The sequence below is a fragment of the Phyllostomus hastatus genome, unplaced genomic scaffold (assembly GCF_019186645.2).
Source record: "Phyllostomus hastatus isolate PE091 unplaced genomic scaffold, TTU_PhHast_1.1 phas_contig_40, whole genome shotgun sequence".
NCBI classification, from domain to species: domain Eukaryota; kingdom Metazoa; phylum Chordata; class Mammalia; order Chiroptera; family Phyllostomidae; genus Phyllostomus; species Phyllostomus hastatus.
The window spans coordinates 97,630,151-97,644,161 of NW_025333872.1; positions in this window are offsets into that span (position 1 = coordinate 97,630,151).

Genomic DNA, 14,011 nt, shown 5'->3' on the forward strand with positions numbered 1-14,011 from the left:
AAGCACTTCTCCGACCTGACCTCTTATCTCTGCAGGCCCCTGGCTCCAGCGCTCCCATGCCCAGGGGGCTCCATCTGCCCCGAGTCCTCTCATCCACACGCCCCGCGCCCCCCCCCCCCCTTGTAATGTCCCCCCTGCTCTGCCTCCCTCTCTCCGGGCCACCCGGCTCAGATGTCGCGGCCTGTTATTACGGTGACTCCTGGGACATATCCTCAGAGCGCTGTCCTTCTGACCCTGTGTTGCCCTCCCCCAGCGAAACCACCCTCTTGGCTAAATCCAACTCTATTAGCTGTCTGGCCATACCTGCCCTGTTCAATGCGGCCCAGGAAAAAATTATCGAATAATTCTGCTGGTGGTGGGAAGATGGTCTCACTAAGACTTTCCTATTGCAAACACTAAAGGGAGTTTTCAGGGCCGGCGGCAACGCCAGTCCGACCGACACCTTTCCTCTCTCCCTCTCCTTACGTGTCCAAACGGCCCCTCATTCCCTCTCTCGGCAGAGAACCTTCTTCTTCCTGAAAACATAGAAGTGACCGACAGGCAAGCTGCTCGCGTGTTTATCACAGCTCTGTCCACTCGTGGACTGGTTGCAGGCTCAGCGTCTGTGGTGTAAGCCGGGTCTCCAGTCCAGCGAGCCGCTGGCCACACTCCCAGGAGCTGTCCGTCCTTCTTCTCCGCTTTCTTTTGTCACCCGAGTTCATCCAGAAGGTTCGGGCCAGTGAACACTCGTGACTCTGCCTTCAAAATAAACATTGCTATTTCGCCATTGTCTTACTTTGGGGCCGAGTCGCGGGAAGGCAGGGCTCTTTGGAAAGACGACAATGCTGTGAAGCGCAGGAGACGGCGGGAAAAGGAGGAAGACCTAATTTGAGGCGGACCGACTCGATCCAAGGAGCCTCAGGCATGAGCCTGCAGAGCCGAGCGGGGCCGCTGAGGACGGGACACTGTGACGTCACTCGGTCACAGGGTGTCCAGGAGTCACAGCTGGGTCAGCAGCACACAGCATGCAGGGATTCATTCAACTGTCCGCAAGGAACGGAGAAGAGAGTTGCGTGTTAGCAGTGCTCGACATACTTTTGCATTTACCTCACTGCCTCCATCTATGCTCCCCCGCAACCCCTTTCCACCCAGAGGCCAGTGAGAGCTCAAGTCACACATCAGAACATGTGACCCCCCCTCCTTCGTTTATGGAGTAGCTGCCCAGCGAACTTAAAATGCAGCCAAAGGTCCTTGCCGTGTCCTTCACAGCTCGTCGTGATCTGGACCCCAGATCACCCTCGACGTCTCCGTCTCTGTCATTCTCCTCCTTGCTCACCCCTTTCAGCCGTGTTGGCTCTGAGACGTTCCAGACTCCCTGGTCCCCGCAGCTGGTCTCCGCACCTGCTGATTTTCTGTCTAACAGTCTTCCCGCACAAGTTCACATTTTCCTCTCCTCCTGCTGATCTCTCCCCTCCTGTGAGGGGAGCACGGACTCCCAGCGCCTGTGACCCCCACCATCCCCTCCACCGCCCCGCACCCCCTGAGAACGAGGGTGTTTCTAGTGGTGGACTCACTACTGCGCTGGCTCGGCGGCCTCATCAGGGCAGGGTCCCATCTGTCTCATCCAGCCTCAACCCCCGGCTCCTGTAACAGTGCCAGATGGAGTGTAAAACAATGTTGAATGAAATAATTAATCAATGGTAATGCTGAGGTGTTGGTTTTGCTTGATTTGTGAAATCTAAAAAGCTTATTAAAAGAAGATCTCGATAATTTAGGGACAACTTCAGAGATGCCCTGGCGATGTATGACGGTGTTTACAACCTCACGCACATGGCGACTAAAAAGTTCCCAGAATTCAGTGCAGTTCATGTCTTTCTCTGTAGAAGCGAGGTTTACGGTACTAATGAGCAGGACTTCGTCTGTGAGTTTATTTTTACAATGTATGGATTTTCTGGAAGTCGCCACAAGCAACATAACTAGTAATTTGAAGTATAGTGTTGAATGTATATCAATTAAACACATATTTTGCATTTTAATTATGAATCATGTGTTCCATTTTATTTAGCTCTGTAGCTAGTTTTCCTATGTGATTACATTTACCTAGACATTTTACACTTGTAAAGAAGACTCCTTAAAATTTAAAAACAAACGATTTAATAAATTATGTTATTTAATGCAAGTTTTTTAATGCCTCAGTTGAGTCAGGGAGATTGTGCAACATTTAACACAGGTAAATAAAAATTCCACAAGAGGCATGATCCTAAATTCCTTAGATTACCTAAATCTAACAAATTGGATAGCCTACAAGGATCGAAAAACGAATACCCAGTCTGAGTTCCCAGTAAGTTTATGTAAAATCCTTGACCCTGATCCAAGGACAGACCTCTTCACCACAATCAATACAGGTGCAATCAGATAAGAGCATTCCACTGTTTTATTAAAGTGCATCTAATTCAAAACTCAATAACCCTCACACATCCTTAATCAGGGAAGACAGCCTGGGAGGTACTCACACGAGTGGTCTTAAAACTGGCTTTGGCTGGTTAGTGAGAGCTGCTACAAAGAGAGGTAGGATCCTGTTTGATCTTCCCTGAACGGAATTCTTTTCACCCACCTCCCCGTTTGTGACCGTCTCCCCTTAAAACGGGGAAGAATTCTCTGGGGTTTCTCTGCCCTGTGCATGCGCAGGGTGGCACTGAAAAGCTGGCCTATGTCCCTGGAGCTGGAGGAACCCAGGGGAGGGTCCAAGTCGCTTCTGGAACTGCTAACAGCACCCTGGTCCGCCAGCCCTCCAGCCCTCCCAGTCGCAGCACCTGGGGAGAGTCCTGGGGAGCTGCACAGCCAGGGAACAATGACCTCGTTTCCAGAAACAATCTGAATCTGAACCATATAGACAGAACAAAGCACCATGACCCCAAAGTGCAGGCTGGGGGCAGCGCTGTTTTTTCCGTGGGGGAGGGGGCACAGTCTTTAGGGCGTTTCTCAGTGCATTCGCTGCAGGGAGGGAGGACCATAATCACGACTTTGCTTTATCTTCATTTCGTTACCCTGAAGTCTAATGAAAGACGGATAACATTTAAGGGTAATAATGTGTTGTACTAAACGCTGTCCCCCAGCTGGGCCAGTCACGTGCCCATTCCTAGTCAACGCCACCTGGGCCAGCAGGGGGCCGGTAGAGGTTCAGACGCCCCCCTCGCCCGCAGGGCGTGCTCAGCCTGGAGCTCAGCAACCCCCAACACCCCCCAACCCGCCAGCTTTCCCTCTGCAGGTAAAGGGCAGTGTGTGCTTCTAGAGCCCTCCGCCCTGGATGACTTTGACCTTTTCCGGGGTAAGGAGCAGTGATGCCAACATTCCCCCTGAAACAGCAGATATTTTTGGCAGTTTGTTTATCTGCGTCTTCCTTTTGCTTTCCTCACACTGTCTCCCCACAGGCGGGAGGGGGCAAACCTAGCGTCTCCCCAGAGCCACGCGTGCTGGCTAGGAAACTCTTCTTCATTCCGGCTCATCACGCGTGTTCTTTTCCTGGGTTTTTATTCGATCATCTTCCCTCTCCTCCCTCCCTCTCTCCCCCTCCGGTTCCCTATGCAGGACAAGGACTCAGAGACCCCAGTTAAGTGAACAGCATCCCCAAAGGGCAGCTGGGGTTTCCCGGTGTAGATGAGAATCCGAGACTCATCTGCGTTCAGAATAACAACCGCAATACCCACCAAAACGGCGAATGTTGATACAGGCATTTTTTTTTTTCAGTGCCTGTGTCGACTCATGTAACCCGCCAGTGGCCCCACATAGAGAGATGCTGTGATTTTCCCCACGTTAAAGACGAGGAAACTGAGACGGGGATTTTAAATGAGTGGCCCGCCGTCGGGGAGCTAAACGTGGGCGAGCGCCCTGGCTGCAGAGCAGGAGCTGCTAACCACATTGTAATGGGGTCCAACACGTGGGAGCGGTGGAGGAGAAGGGGTTTCTCAGAGGAAGGAAGAGGAAAAGAAGGAGGCGGAGGATAGAATTTTGGAACACGAAACCGATTCACATTCAGGGATGTCGGGAAGAAGAGGGACGTGGTGGGAAAGGGGGAGGGGCGTGGTGGGGAAGGGAGAGGGGCTTGATGAGAAAAGGGGAGAGGCGTGGGGAAGGAAAGTGTGGCAGGAAAAGGGACGATTGTGGGGGTCTTTCTGGGCCTTTCTGTCCAGTCTAGCTCCTCTCCCTTCGCCCATGCGTCCTGAGATTAAGGATTAGCAACGCCCAGACCCCAGCGCCCCACCAGCTCCCAGGTCCCCAGCTCAGAGCACCTGCACACACCACCCCTCAGGTGCGCTGGGGGACCAGCGAAGGGCTCTCTCCACCCCGGAGGACAGCAAGAACCGCAGCGCAGCGTGGCCAAGGCCGCAGGTCCCCACCAGCTGGCACATGAGGTCTCTGGCATGCTTCCCCTCTTTTGTTCGTTATTGTCTGTTCCCAGGCGACACACGCGTTTCCACGGGGAAGAAAGCCGAAAGATTCCTTCTCAAGCATGTTGGGGTCAAGGGAGAGTTTGGGATACTGGCTCCTCATGAACCAGAGAAATATCGCTGAGACGTTTCCCCACAGCACCAGTCATCAGGCTGAGGCTGACAGAACCGTTGCACGTGAAGATATTTAAATCATCTCCGTAAATGAAGATAGCACACCCAGGATGCCGAAGAGCGAGATGCAGCGCAGAGCATTTCATGCCCAGAAGGGCCAAGGGCGTTCTAATTTTAGAATAGAGAGCCCCGTGTTGGCGCCCAGCAGCGGGGAGGGCTGGCACGTCCTCCGTCCCCGCCAGTGGTCCCTGCCCTGCACCCCGCCGGCCCCTCCCACCCCCAGACAGTCCACACTGGGCCCCTGGGACACCAGACAGCCTCTCCTACAATTCTCTGGAGGCTTTCTAAGAATTGGAATTGCTCTGCGAGGATGAATGCGATAGGTCTGGGGGAGCCGTGCCAACGTGTCCCGGCGAGTCCTGTCTCCCAGCAAGGCTCCTCCTCCCCGGGGGCTCGGTGCCTGCGTTCCTTTGGTTGGGGGGAGCCGCAGGGACTGAGGTGTGTTTGAGGAGCACGTTGCCAGGGAGTAGACAGGGTTTTCCCAGGGAAACGGGAACGCGGGGGGTGGGCCGCAGATTAAGCTTTGTTCTGCGGAGGATGAGAATCCATTTCCAATCAGTGCCACTGTGCAGGAGCGCTCGCCTCGGGCTGGGGCAGCTGGAGGGGGCCGGCCGCCCGTCCTCCCGGCACTGGGTCTACAGAAGCAGGCAGTCCTCAGCTGCAAAAAAAAAAAATGGGACAAACTACGAGTAGTGACACTCATGGAGCACCTACGTGCTCAGCGCCAGGTGCTTCACTGCGATGGATTTGTTTCTCCTCATGCCAACCCTGTGAGGGAGCTAAGGTTCAAGAGGCAAAAGAACTCCCCAGAGGTCCCAGGACTGAGCGGGGGGCAGGGGGGGCTCCTGTTTGAACACACGCTCTGGCTTCCCGGGGTGCCCACACTCCATGGCTGCCGCACCGTCTCCACGCCAGGCACCAGAGCTGTGGGGAGCGCTGCGGAATCTCCTGATCCACAAGACAGCACCACAGACTGACCGTCAGCTCCGACGGCGTCGGAGCCTGTCTTGATCGGTCCCCTCTGACCCCAGCCCCTAGCTCACAGCTTGCCCTCTAATCAATAATCAATACCGATTGAACCAATCAATGAGTGGGTGATGAGCGAATAAAGAGGAGTGAATCCCCCCAAATTGGGACAGCTGTAATAGAGCAACTATAAAATGCTTATTTAAAAAAAGGAGTGAAATCTTATTACATCTTCTGCTGAGTCAGTTTATAAGAAAAATAGGCTGGCAAAAGGGTCCAAGAATTGGGAAAATAGGGCTTTTAGAAAAGGCGCTGTTTACAAGACATACCGGCTTTTAGCAAAGTATGCGGTTGCCTGCAGAGTTGATGAAGCAAATATCAGACGTAATTTCCTTGTGATCAGACAGACCTTTCTTCTCTGGGCTGGTTCCACTTCATAGTGTGAAAACACTCAATTCGCAGCAACGTCTTAATTGCAAGAGAGGGAGGGGGGCTAATGAAGCAGGGTTTAGGAGTGTGAAGGCTTAAATTACAAGGCACGAAGAAGGATTAAATTAGGGAACATATTAGCAATGAGTACACCGAGTTACAAAGTCATGACAGGGGCTCAGTGAGGGCTCGTCAGCACAGGTGTGTGGAATTGGATGGAACGTGCCTTCATGCGATAAGCTTGCGTTTTAGTTTCAGCTCCATGTTCTGGGGTTGCGTTCTCACGGCCTGAAAAGCCCTGTGCACGATGTTTATACGAGGGCGGGCTGCGTCGGAGCAGGTTGGAACTGCTTCACGATCTGGTAGCTGCCACCCGGACCCAGAAGTGTTCTCTCGCATGCAGATCCCACTCCTGAAACTCCAGCTTCTAATGCATGAGTTGGTGGGGGTGGGCAGTTTACTGAGGAGGATAGCTTTCTTTCCTCGTGACAGGACACCCCATCTTTGGAGAGGCCAAAAGAGCATGAATGTTGACAGCAAGTGTCTCCCTAAAATCCTGCACATGGACTAAGGACGCACCGTCCTTCGTGGGAGGAGGCGAGGCCGGGACCATATTGCACATTTTTTCACTTGGGTGCGTGAATGGGCCCAGCCTGCTCGTGGGTCACCTTGGCTTAGGAACTTCTGTCCCCTCCCTCCCTTCCGGGGACCCAGGAGAGACAGGAGTGGAGCGGGGTGGGGGAGGGAGAGGGGAAGGTTCCTATCCATCTCGCTTGCAGACTACAGCGGCCAGCACGTGAAAAGACAATAGCGCACATATGCAGAAAGATGCCTTCCCCTTGTGTTTAAATGGTGCAAATATCCATTCTAAGTCTTTTTTAAAAATATATTTTATTGATTATGCTATTACAGTTGTCCTATTTTTTTCTCTCCTTTCTTTTCCTTCACCCTGTACCCCTCCACCATCATTCCCTCACCTCAGTTCATGCCCATGGGTGGTACATGCAAGTTCTTTGACTTCTACATTTCCCATATTATTCTTAACTTCCCCCTATTTTGTACCTACAATTTATGCTTCTCATTCCCTGTACCTTTTCCCCCACTCTCCCCCTCCCCCTCCCCGCTGAAAACCCTCCACATCATCTCTTTCTGTGAGTCTCTTCCTGTCCTAGTTGTTTGCTCAGTTCACTTTGTTTTTATTTTTTTAGGTTCGGTTGATTATAGTTGTGAGTTTGTTGTCATTTTATTGTTCAGATTTTTTGTCTCCTTCTTTTTCTTAGATAAGTCCCTTTAACATTTCATGTAATAAGGATTTGGTGATGATGGATTCTTTTAACTTGACCTTATCTGGGAAGCACTTTATCTGCCCTTCCATTCTAAATGATAGCTTTGCTGGGTAGAGTCATCTTGGATAGAGGTCCTTGTCTTTCATGATTTCAAATACTTCTTTCCAGCTTGTTCCTGCCTAGAAGGTTTCTTTTGAGAAATCAGCTGACAGTCTTCTGGGAACCCCTTTGTCGGTAACTGACTGCTTTTCTCTGGCTGCTTTTAAGATTCTCTCCTCATCTTTCATCTTGGGTAATGTAATTATGATGTGCCTTGGTGTGTGCTTCCTTGGGTGCAAATTCTTTGGGACATTCTGAGCTTCCAGGATTTCCTGGAAGTCTATTTCCTTTGCCAGATTAAGAGAATTTTCCATTATTGTTTCAAATAAGTTTTCTCTTGTTTGCTCTTCCTCTTCTCCTTCTGACACCCCTATAATTTGGATGTGGGAACGTTTAAAGTTGTCCCAGAGGTTTGTAAGGCTCTCCTCATTTTTTTGAATTCTTCTTCCTTCATTCTGTTCTGGTTGAATGTTTATTTCTTCCTTCTGGTCCAAACTGCTGATTTAAGTCCCAGTTGCCTTCCCTTCACTGCTGGTTCTTTGTACATTTTCCTTTATTGCACTTTTAATAGCTTTCACTTTTTCCTTTATTTTGCACTCATAGTCAATCATTTCTGTGAGCATCCTGATTACCAGTATTTTGAACTGTGCATCTGATAAGTTGACTATCTTTTCATCGCTTAGTTGCATTTTTTTCTGGAGCTTTGATGTGTTCTTTCATTCGGGCCATATATTTTTGTCTCAGGGTGCCTGTTACTTAGTAAGGGGTGGAGGCTTAGGTATGACAGGGCGAGGCAACCCAAGTAGCTGTGTTGTGGTGCTATATGTGGGGGAGAGGCCTGAGAGGGAATAGTGCCTTTTGCTCAGCTCTCAGCTGGCTTTCAGTCCCTTCCTGGGCTGCCCACAAGTGAATTGAGCCCTCCTGGTGCTGGTTCCCGGGGGGGGGTGGGTTTGTGGGTGTTCTACCCCAGCGGTCTCTTCAATGAACTCTCCTGTGAGGCTGGGAGTTTCTCCCGCCCTTGCAACCCCTACAGGTTTTATTTCCCCACACTGGAACCCTGGATTGAGGGTCTGTCTCACTCTCCAGTTGTTCTTCCCGGTTTATCCACAAACAAATGTGGGACTGCCTGCTCCACCTGCCAGCCACCCACTCACGTGGTCCACCAGCCACCACCTTACTCGCGCCAGACCTCCAGCCACTGCCTTGCCACGAATCCTCTCCACCCCTGGAGAGGATTGTCCCAATTCTCCCTTGTTGCTCTCCCCTCCCCCACCCCCTCCCACCCCTCACCGTCAATCCCCACCCTGTTGTCCATGTCCATGGGTCATTGACACTTGTTCTCTGACTAGGCCCTTCCCCTTCTTTCCTCCCTTATCCCTTACCCACCTCCCCTCTGGTCCTTGTCAGGTTGTTCCTTGTTTCCATGCCTCTGCTTTTCTTTTGCTCATTTGTTTCTTTTTCATTAGGTTCCACTTGTAGGTGAAATCATGTGTTGTCTGTCTTTCACTGCCTGGTTCATTTCACTTGGCATGATATCCTCCAGTTCCATCCATGCTGTCACGAAGGGTAGGAGCTCCTTCTTCTGCTGCGCAGTATTCCATTGTGTAAATGTTCCACAGTTTTTTGATCCACTCATTGACTGATGGGCACTTAGGTTGCTTTCAGCACTTGGCTATTGTAAATAATGCTGCTATGAACATTGGGGTGCATAGGCTCTTTTGAATTTGTGTTTCAGGGTTCTTAGGGCATAATCCCAGCAGTGGAATTGCTAGATCAAAGGGCTGTTCCATTTTTAGTCTTTTGAGGAAATTCCATACTGTTTTCCACAGTGGCTGCACCAGTCTGCATTCCCACCAACAGTGCACTAGGGTTCCCTTTTCCCTACAACCTCACCAGCACTTGTTTTTTGTTGACTTGTTAATGATGGCCAACCCGACCAGTGTGAAGTGGTATCTCATTGTGGTTTTAATGTGGATCTCTCTGGTGGCTAGTGATGCTGAGCACCCTTTCATATGTCTCTGGACCCTCTGTCTGTCCTCCTTGGTGAAGTGTCCGCTTTCTCAGATTAATTCTATTGTTGAGTTTACATATGTAAAATATAATGAATATCTTATCTAGAATAGTTATGATTGTTGGCTAAGGTTTACATTAGAATGAGTGTGTGTGTGTGTGTGTGTGTGTGTGTGGTTAGTAGTTTATTTGATTGATGCGTCATGAACCTGTAAGAGCAGGAATAGTTGTGTTTATTTCTCTGTCCTTAATGTCTAGTTGGGGGTCTGGCAAACGGAAATCACTCCCAGGTTATATATGTTTAAATGAACTGAATTAGTGAATCAGTATAGACATCAGACTTGTCTTATGATACCATCTTCGCAAGTTTTGGTAGCATCTTCTCTGTAAAGTTAAAATGTCTTTTCCTCACATTTTCCCTAGCTTTTTAGTTTTACTAATTTTGAGATTAATTTCTTAGCCTCCACAGTAAGTTTTTGCTAAATATTTTGCTCTCTCTCCACCAGGCTTCATACCTCTAGGCTGGGAACTGTTGCAGGACTAGAAAAAGCAGCAGTTAGTGAGGTCCAGAATATTGCTGAAAGGAGACACAAGTACTTGTTAGAGATAGGAAGGTTTTCCAAACACAGTCTAGTGTTTAACCAAAAGGAAATGTGCCTCTCCCAGTCTCTGTTCTTGCATGTTAGATAATTATGTGGTGTGAGTCTCTCTCCGTTCACATGTGTGTGTGCATTTAACCTGAGCTGAACTCCTTTTGATGTCTTTTGAAGTGTCCCCGTCTAGATTAAAATTCTGCCTCTGTTGTTTTACTCCCTTAAGTACTCACAGGATAAAGCGAGATAGTGAATTATTGTAACAGCCCCACAGACAGCATTATTTAGCACGGGGATGAATGAAAATAAAGGCTTATATTCTTGAAGTGTTTGAGAATGGATGGAAATAAATACTTATGGGGCACCAAAGTAAAAGCACCCAAAACCTTTCCCGTGTTTCACAGGCATAATTACTAGTTTCTTTTAATAAACTAGTGATCATATCATGTTCCACAGCCAAATAAAGACTTCTAAAAGATTTTCACACTAATTCGTTATTAAAGTTTCCAAAGACCTAAATACTTGTAACATCCTGAGCCTGTGATTTTCAACAACAAGTCTTTAAATTCCTCTGACATTTAACAGATTTTTCTGTGGTGTTAGAACAGTGTTTACACAAAATGCATTACAGAACATTTGATTTTTCTCTGGGAAACAAAAAGGGGGCAATAATCAACCCTTGAGAAAGGACATCCAGTTCAACTGGTGTTTGGAGACGCATGTTAATGATGGTGCGCCCGACGCGAGATGTTGATGACAATCAGCCAGCAGCGGTTATACTGCAAGCAGGGCGTGCCCCTCCCATATCGTGCAGGACGCTTCCTGGCGTCAGCCGGGATGTGTCATGCACCAGGGTGGCGGCAGCTTCCGCACTGCTGTGCTTGAACCTCTTTTAGACCACGTGGAGCTGAAGGTCATGGCAAGTATCATTGGAAAGATAATGTCCTACAGGTTGTCAATAAAATCTCTGATGTAATGTATTACTTGGAGTCAAGCGTTATTTGGATGGCAGCTGCTTTTGAATGAATGATCTTTCTCTTAATGGTGGCACACAAAAACAAAGATATTAGTTGAAAGAAGGAAGATTCCTAGCCCTAAATGGAAGTCTGAGGTTATGTAATTCATAATTGTTCCACCTCTGTCTGTCTGTCTATCTATCTATCTATCTATCTATCTATCTATCTATCTATAACTCGGTTGTCTAGCTGTCAAAATAGAGGAAAAGACTCCATACAGAATGAAATCATGTCTGCTTTTCTATCCACCGGGTTTATTTCAGAATCCTCTGCTTGCGTGGAGACAGTGGTTGCTACGTTCAGCACCTTAGTTCTATTTTCTCTCCTCCTGATTGGCTCCTAGTGCCTACCCCTGCCTGCCCACTCTTCACGGCCTTTCTTAGTCATCTACGTGATGGGATAAGAATGTGGTCTCACTGGGGCTTGGGGACATTAAGTGAGATCATACAGTATTTGAAAGTCTGTAAATCACAAAGTGCTAATTAAGGTAGGAGTAGTGATTACTGATACAATATAGACCCCCGGATACAAATCCATGTGTTAGTAACCCACCAGAAGCACTACTGCAGTATTGCTTCAGACAGTGAGAAATGTTTGGTGACTTCAGAATAACACCTCGTAGGAGAGCATCAGTAAAATTGTTGGCTCTGTGCCAGGAACAATTAGCTGGGTTTTAGATACTTAATTTTAGAGAAGACACACCTCACTTGGTTTTTTATGGATGTAATTAGCTTTTCCCCCTCAGGTGGGATGGAATGAGGACACTCTGGGTAGGTGGGGGCTTCAGAACTAAGACTGCAGGTGGGAAGGTGGTGGGGAGAAGGTGACACGGCAGAAGGCTGGGACGGCGGGCACGGGGACACTGGGATGACAGCAGACACTATGACGACCTCAGACTGTTGCACAAGGAAGGCTGGGCTCTGTGATGCTATCATGTGGCCCCTGAATGATTTTACAGTGGACTCATATGAACCAAGCCAGAACATTACTTGGATTGTATAAGAGAAAGAGCAGACAGGAGAGAGGGTGTAGGAGGAATGACCGTATTTTCGCCCAAGAGCAGGCAGAGGTTTTTTTTTAGAAAGGGTCAGCTAGTAAACATCATAGGCTTTGCAGGTCTGTGACCCTTGCAACTACTCAGCGCTAATGCTGTGGCATCGAACCAGCCGTGATACTACAGAGCAGGTGGGCATGGCTGTGTCCAATACGATTTTATTTATGGAAACAGGGATTTAGACTGCGGTTTGCTGGGCTCTGTTCTAGTTTATTGGAACCTGGCGCAAGTTCCAGCCTGAGAGTGACCTTCAGTTAGGGAGGCAGCGCTGACTGTGAGAAGGAAATTGGTCTGGAGATCATGCCTGCGTGGATTATAATTCTAGCTTCTGTTCTTGCTACCATCACAAAAAATAAATATGATAATGTATGTCAAAGTATCAGTCACTTAGCAGGTATTCGGATAACGTGAGTTCCTTCACTTTATTCCGTGCCGTAAAGACCCCTTTTTTTAAAGAACAAATCAAAAACAGCATTACTTTTTCTGGAATATGTAATAAGCCCTTGCTCACAAAATCAATTTTCTGCATTCACAATCACGTTCAAGTACTTTCACATTCATGTTTCTTCACTGGTTTTATGTCCCTCTGTGTTTCATTTGAAATATTCAATCCATCAAGCTGGTTTTGTTCATTCTCTTAACAATGCCATCACTGTTAATGAGAGCAACAACACTCATGACAGTGACAGTTACAATTTATTACTATTACCAGGCACTATGCTAAATCTTACATAAATTACCTTATTAATCACAACCGCCCAAACTTAAGCTTTTTTTTTTCAAATTTCAGAGATCAGGAATGTAAGAGTAAAGGACTTATTCCCAAGTTAGAAACCCACTAAGTTCTTGAGCTCAGTTTCAAACTACCTTTTTTTGCTTTTCCCTAGTTCTTGAGTTGTTTTCTCTTTGAATTCCTTTCTCCTCTTCACCTACCAAATTATGATAAAATTCTGCTTTATTTAAATTTATTCCTTTTTATAAAACCTTTCCAGGGTCCTTCAGCTAGCTTTCATTTCTCCCTTCTCCAACATCTTATACCATTTAGAATCATCATTGGATTAGTCTCTTTTGTGTCTTGCATAAAAATGAGAGGTTTGGTTTCTTCCAGGAATGTAGCGGTCCATTTCCTCTGTCGTTTATGTCATCTATTCAATGGGCCCTGCTCATTCAGCAAATATTCACTGATCTCTGGCAACATGCCACACAAGAAGGGATTTCTAAAATGATAGGAACAAGCAGGAACCAGGATATGAGATTCGTTTCCAATGAGAGTGAGAACAGATTTCTTGGGCGTCTGATAGAACCCACATTTAAACTAGGAAAAGGTGAACTAAATCTTTTAAGGGAACCAGGAAAAATGATTCCTGGTTTAGGAAATAATATGGCTCCTTCAAAGATCCACTCCAACAAGGTGAAGGAAATAGTAAGACCATCTTTAAAGGTTAGACTTCCAGGCTTTGCAGGAGTCTACGCATGTCTAGTTTTTGAGATTGTGGCATGCTCACTCCTGCCTGCAGGGAAAGAGGAGCAGAAACAAGGGGATTAGTCACCGTGGTGTGAGGCTGTGCCTGATGACTCCCTCTAAGTCATGAATGTTGTCAGAAGAGATTAAGCACAAGGCCAGGAAAGCAGCGCTGGGTTTTCAAAGCCAGAGTGGCCCCGGGGGGATGGAATCTCAGTCCCTGCCCGCCTGTGCTGAGCCCTTTCTAAATACTGAACGTGTTCTGTGGGTAACACAGAAGGTCAAGATGTTTTCATGTGATCAAAGGTACCACTATTTTAGAGGTTACCAGTTGTCCAAGACTACAAGGTGCATTTAACGCCACCTTTCTGCATAATGTAATCAGGAGGCCCCACACTGTCACGCAGCCATCAAGAGTGGTCAACGACAGCCGTGCGGCTTCCTGCATGACCCTGTCTAGACTTGGGCAGCCTTGGGAAGCCATGTTTGCATTTC